At 41.9% G+C, this 16415-nt stretch overlaps 1 long non-coding RNA gene across 1 annotated transcript in view; it reads right to left on the reverse strand.

Moving 5' to 3' along the window:
* The window catches only part of LOC135036804 (uncharacterized), a 255806-nt gene extending 243159 nt beyond the window's left edge, over window positions 1–12647 (reverse strand). The window contains exon 1 of the long non-coding RNA XR_010231459.1: window positions 12473–12647. This is a non-coding gene — a long non-coding RNA (uncharacterized LOC135036804). The remainder of the gene's footprint in view (window positions 1–12472) is intronic.
* Between the last annotated feature and the right edge of the window lie 3768 nt (window positions 12648–16415).

A 16415-nucleotide genomic window follows, 5' to 3' on the forward strand; every position in this document is an offset into this window, starting at 1 on the left:
AGGGTATAAAAGGGTGTTTATTCATTCCTTGGCTTTATGCTTCTGAGGAAGGTCTTTTGGACCGAAAACGCGTTTAAGCAAATCATCATTTGGTATTCCTGTGCTTTCACTGTTTGGTCATCGATTTCTTCCTGGATGCAGAGGGATTTTGGATCGGTGCTGTGACAGGATATCATCTGACTTACCATGTGATTGGTGATATATGCCCTTTAAGTTTTTAAAATTGTGAGTGTATTGTTTTTATTAAAAATATTTTTTATTTCATAAGACTATATTGCACCATATTGGTCTTTTTTAAGTCCTTAGTATTTCGTCTGGGATTTCTGGCTACACCTCCTATAAGGATGATATATATAGACCAATTTCATCTGTAATCCTGCTGACGATTTCTGGATACACCCCTTGTGCAGATGACATGCATTGTTAAAAGTCTCTCTATGTGAGTGGAACCAGTAAAAACACATATTGGACATTCTGCCATTACATATTACACTATTGTGTTTATTTTTTATTGTTTTAGAATCCAATGCTTATGTAAGTGAATTCCATCTGGATTTTGTGGTAAAAAAAAAAAAAAAAAAATTTTTTTAGACCACCCCTTTTTTTATTGTGTTTGTGGTTACGGTAGCGCCACGAGTTCTCAATTTTTTGGTTGGTGTATAGTTAAAGTCTTGGTGAAGGCTTTTTTTCGGGAACACGGGCTGTCATCTTAACCTGTAAGCGCGGTTCTGGGATAAAATCCGTAATCTATAAAATCGGTATATAATAAGGTTTATTCAAACTCATAACATCTTAAGCAAACTTATGTAGTCCTGTCATTTCCACACTCATATAATAGACTATTACCATGTATAATTTGGTTCCACAATAAATTATAATTAAGTTATAAATAGATATGAGGTGAATAGGGTTCAGTCCTCACTAGCAATACTATAGTCTCTTTAACGAAGGCAGAATACTCCGTATCGTATCCCACAATTGGTGGCTAGTATTACCCTGTATTTCGTATGCACTCTTCAGTAGAGCAATGGGTGATAATGGGCACTAGCTCCCTCTCAAATGTCCTCCAACGTGTTACAACACTGCCCACTATATGGTGGTAGTAGAGCTGGGCTGGTGATCCTCAGGTGATATATGATTATATTCTCCCCCTCAGCAGCAGGGTGGATACAGTTAATAATGAAGTATTCAGCCCCTTCCCCCAAGTCTCTTGCACTGATACAGTGGCTTATAAGCAAATTGCGCAGCTCTCCTCTCTATGCTAGACAACGCACCTCACCTCAGCACTCTCCCAATTGACAGTCCTCCTAACTGCTCAGTTATCTTTTCCGTTATAGTGGCTCAGCTAGTGATAGTACGTAGCAATCAATTACCTCCAGCAGAGGAGTTTCCTTTTCCTTCAGACTGACTCTCCTGGCTCCTCCCTTGACTTGGCCCTCTTGGTAATTATAGGCTAGCAATATACTGGTGCTGCTTCATTCCCCCTGAATGGGAGGGGGTCTCAATATTTTGGTGGAAGACGCGGTGGTTCTATCACTAACAGTGGGCCGGCTTACCGAGGGTCACAGCTCGAAGTTTCCGTGTGCCGGGCTCTGACGTCGGCGGCTCCACCGCTCTGCTCTCGCTGCCTGAGGACCTGCTTCACGGAGGGGCCAAAGCTGCATCCGTAGTCCACGGAAGTCTGCTCACTGCGGCTCCCGTTTGCACTCCTCAGGACCCTGTAATCACACCGGGAAATGATAGCTTCACTTATTACCGGACAGAGGCTTCCGTAGTCCTCTCCGGCTCTGACCGCGCCGTCTCCTCTCTCCTCTCGTCCGTTATCTCTGCGTCAGCCCTTCACCCGCACATCCAACAGTTTTTTCATTGCCTCGTGGCTTTCACTCTGGCTGTCTATGTCCCCGCGGGCAGAGCACCAAGGTCCCTAGAACCTTCCATCAATAATTACCACTTCTCCTAGCCACATAGGCTATTGTTGATACGTCCAATATTTAGTTTACCCACAGGGTTACAATAGGTATGAATGGAGCTGAGCGTCTCCATTCATTCTTATGGGCAAACTACGATTGACTGAGTCCTGGGAGATCAAAGCCAATCAGGAAGCTGCTGCTATGGCAGTTGCTCCTGATTGTCAGTAGAGGGCCAGCCAGCCATTCGTCGCATGGAGAGCCCGCAGTCGTGTAGTAGAAGTGTATGTGTACACATATACTTCTACATATCCGATCTAGTCCTGGTTAGCTGTGGTTTGTTATTTTTAACCCAGTGGATGCCTACATGGACAGAAAAGAACTGATCTACACTAGATAAACTGTAGGTGAGTATAATTTTTTTATTTACAGATCACCTATGGATTCTACTTGGACAAGGGGACTGATTCTCTGTGTGGGATGTAGGTAAGTATATCGTGAGTGTGAGTGTGCATGTATGTTTAATTAAAGCTATACTGTCACTGTGCGTGTGTGTCTTGGCTTTATTGGAATATTTATTTTGCTGTGGAACTACAGGTACCAGTGGGCCCTTTAATGCCCCACATGCTGGTACTTGTGGTTCTACAAGTGCCAGCCTGCGGAAGAGGCTTGCTGGGACATGTAGTTCCACAGCAAAAGACAATATTTATCCTACTTTTTACACGTAATGGCTATCAGCCTGCCATCCACAGCCCACGGATTGTGGGGATAACCCCAGGCTTCATTCCTGGCCCTTGGGTGCCTTGATGGGGGGACCTCTTTATTAGGAGTTCACCACTACCCCATGGAACCCCAGCCAGGGCTGACTATTTTGGGGGGTAATGCCACGGCCGCAGGCACCAGTATAAATGTGTCCCCGGCTGTGGCATTATCTCCTTGACTAATGGAGTATGGTGCTGGTTTCAAAAATACTGGGGGCACTTACGCCCTTTTTCCGCTATCTTTTTGGAACGAGAATCGATTCAAGAGCCGTGGGACCCCACACATTTCTTTATTTTTTATTTTTTAACTAGTTTAATACTATACACAAAGAAGCCCTGCACAGATCTCATTGATCTGGCTGGACTTCATTGTGTCATGTCCGGCAGTGTTTTACTACATTCCCCCGTAAAACACTACCCGACAATACGAATTACATCGACACCGGAAAACTCAGATAGCAAAAAACACGGTAGCTGTGTAGATTATTATGTTTCCCCCCAAAAAAAGTTGCAATCACAATCGTGTTTGGTTGAAACATAAATTTTTGTAAATTTACCCCATAGAGTCATTTTTATCTTGAGGAGCCTGCACACTGCATGCGTCTGGTTTTTCCTTTATTGCCCTCTCCTTGATGTCACATTGAGATAATACATACATTTAGATCACTAAGCTATACAATAGTGTAAAGTTGTAAACACAATCCAAATTCATCCCGCAGTTTTTGCGTAATGCCGTAACGAATAGACAAACAAAAATTCTGAAAAAAATGTTGTCTCCATAGTTCATACACAGTCCCAAGGAGTAATTTCTCACAAAAATAAATTATCTATCTATCTATCTATCTATCTATCTACATACAGACACAGCAATTACAACTTTATTATATAAGTAATATACAATACATAATTGGACAGAGGTTCCCAGTCCTCTGAGTGTTCAACATTTTTATTCAAAATTTTTATTTTGTTTCTGCTGACAATTTTGAATAAAAATTGAAACATTGAATGCTCAGAGGACTACTGGGAGCCTCTGTCCAATTGGTTTACAAGCTATGAATGCCACCCGTTGCATTATCAGGATTTACTCACTTGAGAGGGCACTCAGGACGACAAGAGCTATCTACTACTGTGAGAATTGCAGAGTATTTTGTTATTTTATACACACACACACACACACACACACACACACACACACACACACAAACCCAGAAGACGTGCCTGGCAGTCAATATGCATGGAGACATTGACAGTTTCTAAAAATGAAAAGTAAAAGAAGACAAAGCAAGTTACAGTATGCAGCCAAGAAGAAAAAGCAAAGACTCAGTATCGCCCATACTTGTTCCGGGGGAAATGCAGTGAGAAAACATTCAAGGTACTGTACTGTGCATTCTACTCAGCATCAGCTACATGCCTGCCCAGGATGCCCACAAGAGGAATATGTCTGCCCCAGGCTTCCCTCCTGGGGGTATATGCCTGCCAGAGCTCCTCTCCTGTTAATTACAGAGAGTATTTATCAATCATGCAATACCACCAGAGAGGCGTCTGATTGGCTCCAAATTTATTCTGCTGAAAGACAATGCCTCCTAACATACATCCAAGGTCACTAGTAGGAACTATCTCCAGCGTACAGCAGAATAAACAGTCCTGGAAGCGATGATATGGACCCCACAGAGCTCCACCATCATTGAGTCTGTCTGGAATTACATGATGAGACAGAAGGATTTGAGCAAGCCTACAGTACATCCACAGAAGATCTGTGGTTAGCTCTCCAAGATGTTTCTAACAACCTCCCTGCCGAGTTCCTTCAAAAACTGTGCAAGTGTACCTGTGTGTAAAAAGAGAAGAATTGCTGCTGTTTTGAAGGCAAAGGGTGGTCACACCAAATATTATTTTGATTTAGATTTCTCTTCTGTTCATTCACTTTGCATTTTGTTAATTGATAAAAATAAACTACAGTATTAACACTTATATGTATTAAAATGTGTGCAATTTCTCTGTAAACACAGATATCACTCCTGACTACATTGTGAAACCTAGATATTGGAAATATGTTATTTTAAATACAAATTTGTGCATTCATAGGAAATAAAAGTACCTTCTAATGCAAAATAAAAATGAAATTACAAATCTCCAAAAGGTACAATATGAAAAATATACACATTTCTAGATAACACTTTGTGCAAACTACATTAAACGCATTTCCTAACATGCAGACAGGCTGTTTTATGCGCAAATGTTATGTTTTATAACTGAATTCATTTTCATTAGGATTGTGTCAACCAAGTTCTACAGGTCATTAGGAGCCTATTTATTAACATTATTTTTATTAAAATAATGTGAAAAAGGGTGTTTTCACACCCTTTTCACATTATTTAAGTATCACTCAAATGGATTAAAGGGCATTTAGAGCAGTTTTCATGAAAACTGCTCCAAACCCTTTGTCATTTTTTGAAAGTAATTACATGAAATGCGATGTGGCCGAATTTACTAAAAAAAAAAAAAAAAAAAAAAAAAAAAGTAAAAAAATACCACAGTCAGCCCTGTGATAATTTGGCGAATTCACAGGGCTCACTGCGATATGCAGCCTTTGCCCATCTTTCTCTGCCCCCTGGCAGAGAAAGCTGTGCGTGGACCGGGCCCCAGTGATCAGCTATGTGTGTCCAATGGAAGACACAAGCTAATAACAGTGTAAAAATAAAAAAGTTTAAACTCCCCCCCCCCCCCCATGCTTACCAGTCCAGGAGCCTGTTTCCGCTGCTCCAGTGAGTGCTGTGACCCTGCTGCAGTAAAGTGATGCTGCAAAGTGACAGCGCACTTTACAGCAGTGGGGGTCACAGTGCAGAAGAAGGACCCAGGGCTCGGCAGCCTCCTGGAGTGGACATCGGCTCCTCAACTGGTAAGTATAAAATTCGGGGAGGGGGATTTTTGCGGCGTGGGGGTAGTAGCGATGGGGGGGACCCAGCAGCAGCCGTAGTGAAAGGCGGCACATGCGCAGTAGGACATCAGCGTATTTTTTAAGAAAAATACCCCGATGATGCTGTGAAGAGGCATCACAGGGACAGAGCTTGCCTGCAAGTTCTGTCACTGCGTGCGATAATTGATACATCCATGCGATGTAATCAATTATTGCAGTGCGAGTTTGGTCGAGTTTATCACCTGTTATTCGCATCACCAGTTGCGGATGGTGATAAATAGACCACTAATAATCTTAATGGTAGAGTCAGTCTGAAAAATATACTGATCGAAGCATAAAATTATTAGTTAAATACGAGTTTGCCTCCAAATGAGATGTGACAAGGATCACAGGTAGGTAATTAACAAATGACCATAAGCTGGTACCAGTAGGAATGAGCGGGTTCGGTTCTCGGTGAACCAAACCCATCCGAACATTGCGATGCGAGGCGGGAGCTGAGTCTGGCTTGGGACATCCCGCCTTACGCAGATCCCAAAGCATGGCCGATTGTCATCTTCCTGGATTCTCGCAGGTTTTTGATTCTATATATATGCAAGTCCCCTTGCATCGGCGCCTTCTTCACTCTGGCTGTGGGGTGTGTAGTGGATGGACGTGTCAGTCTCCAGTACTGTGTTGTCTGGCATGGTGTGGCGTGGGGTGGGTGCTCCAGCTGTTGTACTGTATCTGAAAGGGGTGCTCTCTATGTCTGCTGTATCTGAAAAAGGGGTGCACTATCTATCTGCTATGTCTGAAAAAGGGGTGCTTTCTCTGTCTGCTGTATCTGAAAGGGGTGCTCTGTATGTCTGCTGTATCTGAAAAAGGAGTGATCTGTCCATCGATCCTGGGGCTCTGCCCCACTGTAAAATTAAAATAATAAAAGCTAAAAACCCTAAATTTATTTATTAGAGATGAGTGGGTAAATTCCTCGAGATCCGAACCCCCCCGAACTTCACCTATTTTACACGGTTCCGAGGCAGCCTCAGATCTTCCTGCCTTGCTCGGTTAACCCGAGCGTGCCCGAACGTCATTATCTCGCTGTCGTATTCTCGCGAGATTCGTATTGCATATAAAGAGCCGCGCGTCGCCGCCATTTTCACTTGTGCATAGGAGATGATAGCGAGAGGACGTGGCTGCGTTCTCTCAGTTTCTGTGTTCAGTGTGCTGCAAATATTTACGTTCTCTGCCTGAAAACGCTCCATATCTGTGCTGCATTGTAGTTGTGTGCAGTATATAGTAGGAGGACAGTGCAGAATTTTGCTGACCACCAGTATATATATATATATATATATATATATATATATATATATATATAGCAGTACGGTACAGTAGTCCATTGCTCTACCTCTGTGTCGTCAAGTATGCTATCCATATCTGTGCTGCATTGTAGTTGTGCGCAGTATATAGTAGGAGGACAGTGCAGAATTTTGCTGACCACCAGTGTGTGTGTATATTATATATATATATATATATATATATATATATATATATCTGCATCATGTGCTGTTTGGGGACTATTTTTTTAAGTGCCATCCTGTCTGACACTGCAGTGCCACTCCTAGATGGGCCAGGTGTTTGTGTCGGCCACTTGGGTCGCTTAGCTTAGCCATCCAGCGACCTTGGTGCACCTCTTTTTTTTCTTTGCATCATGTGCTGTTTGGTAGCTAGTTCCTGAAAACTATATTGTCAGTTGATACCTAAGTCGTGACATATGTAACTTATTTTTTTCTTTATATTTTTTTCTTTATTTTACTAAATATAACCTTAGTTAATCCCCCTAATAAATAGGTATTCTTTTGCTGCAATTTAATCACAACAATGCACTAATATATGTTTTATTTTCATGTTTCTATGTGAGCTGCGTCCACACCCTTTAAAACTGTTTGAAAACATATCTGCGGCTCTAAGAATCTAAGAAAATGGCCGCCGCGATGATTGACAGCCCATCTCCTCCAATAAATGACTGAACCCAGCCGAACACCGCCATGACAGGAAGTGTGTGACGTTTAATAAGACGAACTGGCCGGAAGTGGGGAATCTCTACATCTGAACCTTGACGCGGACACCGGAAGTGTGGCGAGGTGCGCATGCGCACTACGATGCGGCGGACTAAGGAAGTGGGGCGGAAGTGACGCAGGACGCGCCCCCGGACTATTTCTAAGAATAACTTCAATTCTAATACTCGTTTTTGCACAAGAATTAGCTGTTTAGACCTATGACCAGATTCTCTACTCCTGACATGTGTTTATATTCGAACTCTATGTATTTTCAGTAACTTGTAACCTTAACAGGAAGTGATGTCACAATCAATTATCACCCATGTTACCAGCTATAAATAGGGCTACAGCTCATTAGTTCCTTACCCCTTGACGAAACGCGTTGGATGTACCTCAATTGATCCTCCATTTTTAAGATAAGCATTATATTCTTAGTCTATTAGATTTTTTATCTTAGCTTTTTTATTGTGAATTTTTTTTAGTTTTCCACCTGATGCAGTTTTTAGCAATATTCCATACTTGTATTATTTTAGCCCACCATTTTAAACAATATTGTGTATAAATAAACCTATCTTTTACTTTTTTTTTAAAAAAAACGTATCCTGCCAGATTCTTCATTTTTATTGTATATATGGACACTGCAGGTCGCTAGCACCCCTATCCCATATATATATATATATATATATATATATCTATATCTATCTGCATCATGTGCTGTTTGGGGACTATTTTTTTAAGTGCCATCCTATCTGACACTGCAGTGCCACTCCTAGATGGGCCAGGTGTTTGTGTTGGCCACTTGGGTCGCTTAGCTTAGCCATCCAGCGACCTTGGTGCACTGTCTTTTTTTCTTTGCATCATATGCTGTTTGGGGACTATTTTTTTAAGTGCCATCCTGTCTGACACTGCAGTGCCACTCCTAGATGGGCCAGGTGTTTGTGCCGGCCACTTGGGTCGCTTAGCTTAGTCATCCAGCAACCTCGGTGCAAATTTTAGGACTAAAAATAATATTGTGAGGTGTTCAGAATAGACTGGAAATGAGTGGAAATTATGGTTATTGAGGTTAATAATACTATGGGATCAAAATTACCCCCAAATTCTATGATTTAAGCTGTTTTTGAAAAAAAAAAAAACACCCGAATCCAAAACACACCCGAATCCGACAAAAAAATTTCAGGGAGGTTTTGCCAAAACGCTTCCGAATCCAAAACACGGCCGCAGAACCGAATCCAAAACCAAAACACTAAACCTGAAAAATGTTCGGTGCACATCTCTATTATTTATACACACACACACACACACACACACACACACACACACACACACACACACACACACACGCTGGTAGTCGGCGGCACTCACGGCATGAAAGAAACCACAGCACTAGGGTCTGCTTTGACAACGTTTCAATGTTTAGTCAAACATTTTCGTCACGAAAATGTTTGACTAAACATTGAAACATTGTCAGAGCAGATCCTAGTGTTGTGGTTTCTTTCATGCCGTGAGTGCCGCCGACTACCAGCGTTTGTCTATAGTGATATGGATATTACCTGTAACACCCGGAAAGCATTAATTTATGATTAATGTGGAGTGCAGCTGATGGTATGAATACAGGTTGAGTATCCCTTATCCAAAATGCTTAGGACCAGAGGAATTTTGGATATCGGATTTTTCCGTATTTTGGAATAATTGCATACCATAATGAGATATTATGGTGATGGGACCTAAATCTAAGCACATAATGCATTATGTTACCTATACACCTTAAAAACCCAGCCTGAAGGTAATTTTAGCCAATATTTTTTATAACTTTGTGCATTAAACTAAGTGTGTCTACATTCACACAATTTATTTATGTTTAATATACACCTTATGCACACAGCCTGAAGGTCATTTAATACAATATTTTTAATAACTTTGAGTATTAAACAAAGTTTGTGTACGTTGAGCCATCAAAAAACAAAGGTTTCACTATCTCAGTCTCACTCAAAAAAGTCTGTATTTCGGAATATTCCGTATTTCGGAATATTTGGATATGGGATACTCAACCTGTATATATATTTTTGTTTGTGCTGTACCCTAGTGTACTATACAATTTTTATTTCATTTTCATAAGTACTGTGACACTGCCGGTCAGACCACAGTATATTATTTCATACTCATACACGTATTGTGCGACGCTGTCAGTGAAGGTCAACCACAGTGTCTAATTATATATATTTCTGACTCATTTGTGTGACACTGTAACCGCCGGTGTGTGATATAAAAAAAATACATATATTTTGATTTAAATTAATATTTTGCGCTATGTCATCCCAGTATACATCCAGAGACTGCAGCTGCTCCATCCATCTAGGGGTGTTCTGTCAGTCCACCCACAATAAAAGACATCTTTTTAAAAAAAATATTATTATCATCCTTTATTTATATGGCGCCACAAGGGATCCGCAGTGCCCATTACACAGTACATAATAAAATGAGCAAACAAGAAAACAGAACTTGCAGTACAGGACAAAATAGGACAGGTATAGAAAACCCGGGGTTAGGTGCCATCAAAAGGAGTATGGAGTATAAGATAGTGTAAGTAAGAAAAGGCACATGAGGAAAGAAGTTCCTGCTCTTGCGAGGTTACGCTCTAAAGGGTGAGGGGCCAGAGTGACACAGACGGGGTAGACAGTGAGCATAGACAAGAGGGTTAGGAGGAGAGTTGACTGGGTTTGGTGAAGAAGTGGGTCTTGAGAGCCCGTTTGAAGTTTTGTAGAGAGGTGGAGAGTCAGATGGGGAGAGGTAGAGCATTCCAAAGATAGGGAGCAGCACATGCAAAATCTTGTAGGTAAGAGTGGGAGGAGGTAATTAGTTGGCAGGAGAGATGGCGTGCATTAGCAGAGCAAAGAGGACGGGTGGGAATGTAAAGAGACATAAGGTCAGAGATGTAAGAGGGAGAAGAGTGGGTGAGGGCTTTGTAGGCGAGTGTGAGAAGCTTGAATTGGATTCTGAATGGGAAGGGTAGCCAGTGAAGGTCCTGCAAGAGAGGGGATGTGGATGTAGTACGTTTGGTGAGGAAGATGAGATGGGCAGCAGCACTGAGGATAGATTGAAGTGGAGAGAGGCATTTTTGAGGGTGGCCAGATAAGAGGAGATTGCAGTAGTCTAATCTGGAGATGACCAGTGAGTGGATGAGGGTCTTAGTAGCATCCTGGATGAGAAAGGGTCTGATCCTGGAGATGTTTTAGAGATGGAAATGGCAGGTTTTTGAGAGGTACTGAATGTGTGGTTTGAAGTAGAGGGAGGAGTCAAGGATTACTCCAAGACATCGCACTCCAAGACATCACAATGTTTTGTGCTATATCCTCCCAGTATACATCCAGGCGTGCTCTGCCCATTTCAGGGTGCTGTGTCCGCAGCTGATATTCTTATGTTATAACTTACTGTCTCATTTTCATAATGCTTCTTATCACCACATTACGATTCATTCAAATTAATAATAATAATAATTGTAAATTAACTAAATTTCATATTTAAATAAATATAACTAAACTAAACACTTGTATAGCGAACTTTCTGCATATCAAAGATATCTTTGAGGAACAGAAGAACTTGATCAAAAATAAATTAAAATCATGATTACAGCATCTAAAATATTGTCTTTGCCTTAATCATCTTTTTTCTCCACACTTATATAGCGAACCTTCTGCATATTAAAGATATCTTTGAGGAATTACCACGTGTTTGCAAATAAGCATTAAAATGCATTTTAATGGAAAAAGTTACACATGAAGATGCTTGGTGCTACTGAGTCACTCTACGGCATGGAGTGACTAGAAGGGTGTCATGACTACTAGGCTTCCCTGTGTGTGCGTATGCAGGAAATACATAAAATGAGGTTATAGGGAGGCCTGAAGTAGTATATAAAGATTTATTGTCTCTCAAGGGTAAGATGTTGGAATACCAGGTAACAGACACTCGAATGCCAAGATACCGGATCACGTATTACATTAACTGTCTTGAACACAGGTGAAAACAAGTGCAGATAATAGCCCCTGATGACTAGATTACTTGATAATGTAAATTGACAGTCACTTGTAAGCAGGGTTGGACTGGCCCACAGGGGAACAGGGGAAACCACCGGTGGGCGCTACTGCCTGTGTGCCCTCCTCCTCCTCTAGGGATCAAGTTCCAGACTATCCTAGTGCACTGGATTCATGCATTACACATATGTTACATTATACTTCACAATAATTTGGTTTATTATATATTTACCATGGGGCACAGAACATGTAATGGTTTGTCAAGCCTCTGTGGAGGCTGGCTACACCTTTAAGCATGGGCCCCTACAGCAGCATTCCCCCGGTGGGCCCTTCATGCCCCAGTCCAAAAACTGCTGGTAAGAGGAGTCTTGCAGCAGGCAGATACATAGACTGAGTAACTGGAGCCAGGTACGGAGAGTACAGTTGTGCTTGAATTCAGGTGATGTATGCAAATGAAACAGTAGCAGGATGAGGACTTGTCAGGATGCACCAGGATAACAGACTAGATATTGCTGAACAGAACTGAAATCATAGCAGGAACATAAAAACTCATATAGAAGATTGCAAAAGTCCTAGGCAGAATTTAATCAGCAATATAGTTTCAGAATCTTGCAACTGGTGATATAAACAACCATATAAAAATCCAGAGTATAGACAATGCTGAAAGCCAAGGATGATTGACACAGTTCTGAATACAACTAGGAGAGTCCAGATTAACACTGTCACAAGTATGAAAACATACCAGGACTTCCAGATAACAAGGAAATGCTGGAGCGGAATACAGATAGGCACTGAAGTTACAATAACGAAGATGATCAGATGCTCTTACACTTTAGCAGAGTTGCAGGGAGCCAAAGACCAGAATCTGTAAACAGACAGATGATGTCCTGGAACTGGCAGTTTATTGCAAGGGCTGTATAATCGCAGGTTACTGGACTCAGGAAGAACAGGAGGCACAGACTAAATCTTGCACAGGGAAACCATAGCATTGCAATCACAGAGGTAGACTTAATGAACTGGCATAGGAGTGCTTGTAAGCAGAGGATAAATAGCAGCTTCCCAGGTGCAGACCACAGCTGCACATAACCAGGTAATCAACCCTACAAGGTTACAGAGTAGAAAGTGTTAGACCAGTGGTTCTCAAACTTGGCCCTCAGGACCTCACAAGGTTCACGTTTTCCATGTCACCCAGCAGGTGCACTGTGTATCACCAACTGTCACATTTTAAAAATCTACAGGTGACCTGCAAAACATGAACCATATGGGGTCCTGAGGACCGAGTTTGAGAACCTGTGTGCTAGACAGACCAGGAGGCAGAGAGTGACACCTAGAGGCAAAAAGGAGATATGGCACGGATCATGACAAAGGGCTGTTTAACATGCAGGGAGGCTAGATGTAAGTGGACACATCTGTAGTTGAATCCCCCTTAATGTTTATTAGTCTTTTTTTAATACATTGGGCTAAACACAAAGTAGGGGTCCATACTACAGTGCATAACCATTGCTAGTCTGCTGACTGAGAATTTGCCTTTATCCTGTCCAATGAACTCTTTTAAAAAGTGTGTTTGACATTAGTGAGAGCCATACATCACTGCTTTTACCTGAGCAGAGCTTTGAAACGTAATTCATATCACTTATCCTTCTGTTAATTTAAACTTTAATACATGTATGTTTAATTATATTATTATTATTATTATTATTATTATTATTATTATTATTATTTGTTTAATATGCAGTATAACACTAACCAAAACAATTCTACAGCAAAAGGTATTGTATATCCATACTGTACTTTTAAAGATGTCAAACACATACAGTAGTAATGCTGCCTGTGTATATTACATAGTTAGCATCAGTAGTACCTGTAGCTATCAGTCTGGTACTGCAAACATGGATAAATGCTACACTGGAGGGGGAAGTATAACATTGGACAGCATATTGGGTATAGCTCAGCTCTTAATGCTTGTTGATTTGACAGCAGTTCTCCATAGAATTAATAGCACACATTCTCAATTTATGTTGAGAGAGCTATATACATATACATTTTGTTGTGTCTGTATCCAAACGTGTGATAAGAGTGGGTTAAACACCTAGGGGGTAATTGAACTGTGACAATACATTTTTGGACAAAAAAAAAGGGCTTTAGCTCAGTAAAGATGCCTAAAATTTTTATTGGGCAATTCAACTGCAGCCCATATTTCTTGCCTGAAAATTGACCAGTTTTTGTGTTAAAACACATGTTGGCAAAAACACGCAGGATCTGGGATAAGTTCCTGGATCCATGTGCTTTTGTGCCCATGATAAACAGGTCAGTTATCTGGGATTCTTTTCTCCTGTCTGGCAGGTGAAAATAAATACCCAATAGTGCCGGCTTTCAGGGACAATTGAATAATCCCCGGGGGCGCAAATAGCAGCGGTAATTAACAGCAGCTAATTGAGTCGTGTCCCCCCCCCCTCCTCCCCCAGTTTCATTGTTCCCAAAAGCTCCAAACAGCAACAAGAAATCTAAAAATGAAAAATACTGTAAATGTAAATACTGGAAATAGCCTGAACATTGAGAGAGCTGACAAAGTTTCTGGCAGAGAAGTCCATGGTGCCTGATGGGATACAGATTGAGCCCCTGCTGAACTGGCGAGGAATGATCGCACGTGCAGAGCAGGGTCTCATGAAGTCAGTGAAGGAGACTAAGGGGGAGCCTTGGAGGACACGTGTGCTAAGCAGTCCAGTACACTAACAACTTGCACACAACCCCTAGGGCAGAGCTGCATTATCACATGGAAAACTAATTCCAGGTTTGTGGTCTGTTCCTTATTACAAGTCTGAGATGGGCGACCCTCAATGTCTTACACAAGACTCAGGCAGCCTCTGCCACATAGCTGTTAACTGAAAGTATGGAGATATATAACTAAAGTTATTTTCACTTTGTTTATTTGACTCATTTAGAACGATTAATGTTACTATTGGGACAATTATTAACAGCAAATCCTTACCAAAATGTAACAGGGATGTTGCCTGACCTGCGGAAGTAAAAATAACTTCTACTGGGAGCAATGAATCAGTATAATAATATTACTGTTCTAGTCCTAAATGCCATAACAAAAGGTAAAAGGCCAATGTTCTATCATTCATTACCTTAGCTATGACATCAGCAGTTTCTCGAAAATCATGGCATCTCCCCACATTGGACCGAGCTAAGAAATCTTCAGTCTCATACCTATGTTGAGGTAGACAGGGCAACAGTAAAACCAAAGAACAGAAAAGCAAGGTGACAATGATGAACATAGAATGGTTGCAAAATATTTATAAAGGATCTGTTCCTCTTTTCTCAGGGCACTTTGGTGATTTTAGTGGATTATTGGGAGGATGGCTCACCAGAAAATATAGTAGTCGGCTGGATTTAAATATACCCACAAGAATAAATTAAGGTTTTGTAATTTAATACCAACCTACCCCTTTAGTCAGAACAGGTGTTTCTTTTAATGACACAAAGGGTGTCATTAGGTTAGGAAAACATCCAGCCATAAGAAAAAAAATCATTTTGCACTCTAGGGGTATGTTAAGGTTGACTAAGTTGAATTGTGTGGATAGATTTAGAGATGGGAGCAGTGGCAGAACTACTGCTGGTGCACCAAGTGCAATGCACCGAGGCCCATGAGAATCAAGGGACCCGCAGCTGGCCGCTTGCATCAGCAGTACTAATCATGAATAAAACTGACTCATTATAGTACATCACGGCTTGCTGCAAACCCTAATGAAGAAGGAGTAGGCAGTCCGGCTGGAAGAGAGGCCACTTCCCTTCTACTCTCCCATCTTCTCACCTCCTCAGTTGCTTTTGACATCCCCCTGCGTGAAAAAAACAGAGGCCCGTGGTTCAAGGGGATATGCCCTCCTGATTGCCTCCCCTCTTTTCTTCCCCTGGCTTCCATTGGCCGCATTGCCATTGTCCTATTTCTTTCTCTCCTGCAGGCGATGTGTGGGAAGTCCCCTCAACCTGACCCCCGACCCCTCCCTCCCTACTGCTCTGCACAGCCGGAGCCTGTCATTCTCCCCTGCCCCCATCCTATGTCCCCACCCCCTCCTTCTCTACCACAGCTTTCATTTCTTCCCTGCTGCCTGAAGTTGGTGTGTGGAAGCAAGGAACACAGAGCCTCCTGCAATGGTGATTTATATGTTTTCTCAGGCTTGGACTGGCCCACATGGGTACAGGGTAAACCACTGGTGGGCCCTACTACCTGGGGGCCCACCTCCTGCTCTAAGGATCAGGTTCCAGACTGTGCACTTGAATCATACATTATATATATGTTACGTTTTACTGGACTATGGTGTATTTTCTACAGTGCTTTGCTGTTATTAATCTGGTACATTATTATGCATGCGGCAGCTGAATTTACTGTATATATTTATGAAGGGGCCCAGACGTTGCACTCTCTAATGGTTAGTCAAACCAATGAGGTAGCAGGCCACACCCCCTCTGCCGTCTGGCCACCCCCCTAACATGGGCCCCTACCACTGCATTCCCACGCTGGGCCCTACATGCCCCAGTCCGACACTGTGTGTGCTTGTTGTGTGGGTGAGGGTGAGGGTGCACATTACCTGAGGTGTGAAGTGGGTTGAGGGGTGTATTGTATTGAAGTTATTTGGTAATGAAAGATATATATATATATATATATATATATATATATAGTGTGTGTGTGTGTGTGTGTGTGTGTGTGTGTGTGTGTGTGTGTGTGTGTGTGTGTGTGTGTGGGGGAGTGGGGAGACCTGATGAAATTA

This window comes from Pseudophryne corroboree, chromosome 2 (genome assembly GCF_028390025.1).
Source record: "Pseudophryne corroboree isolate aPseCor3 chromosome 2, aPseCor3.hap2, whole genome shotgun sequence".
Taxonomy (NCBI): Eukaryota; Metazoa; Chordata; class Amphibia; order Anura; family Myobatrachidae; genus Pseudophryne; species Pseudophryne corroboree.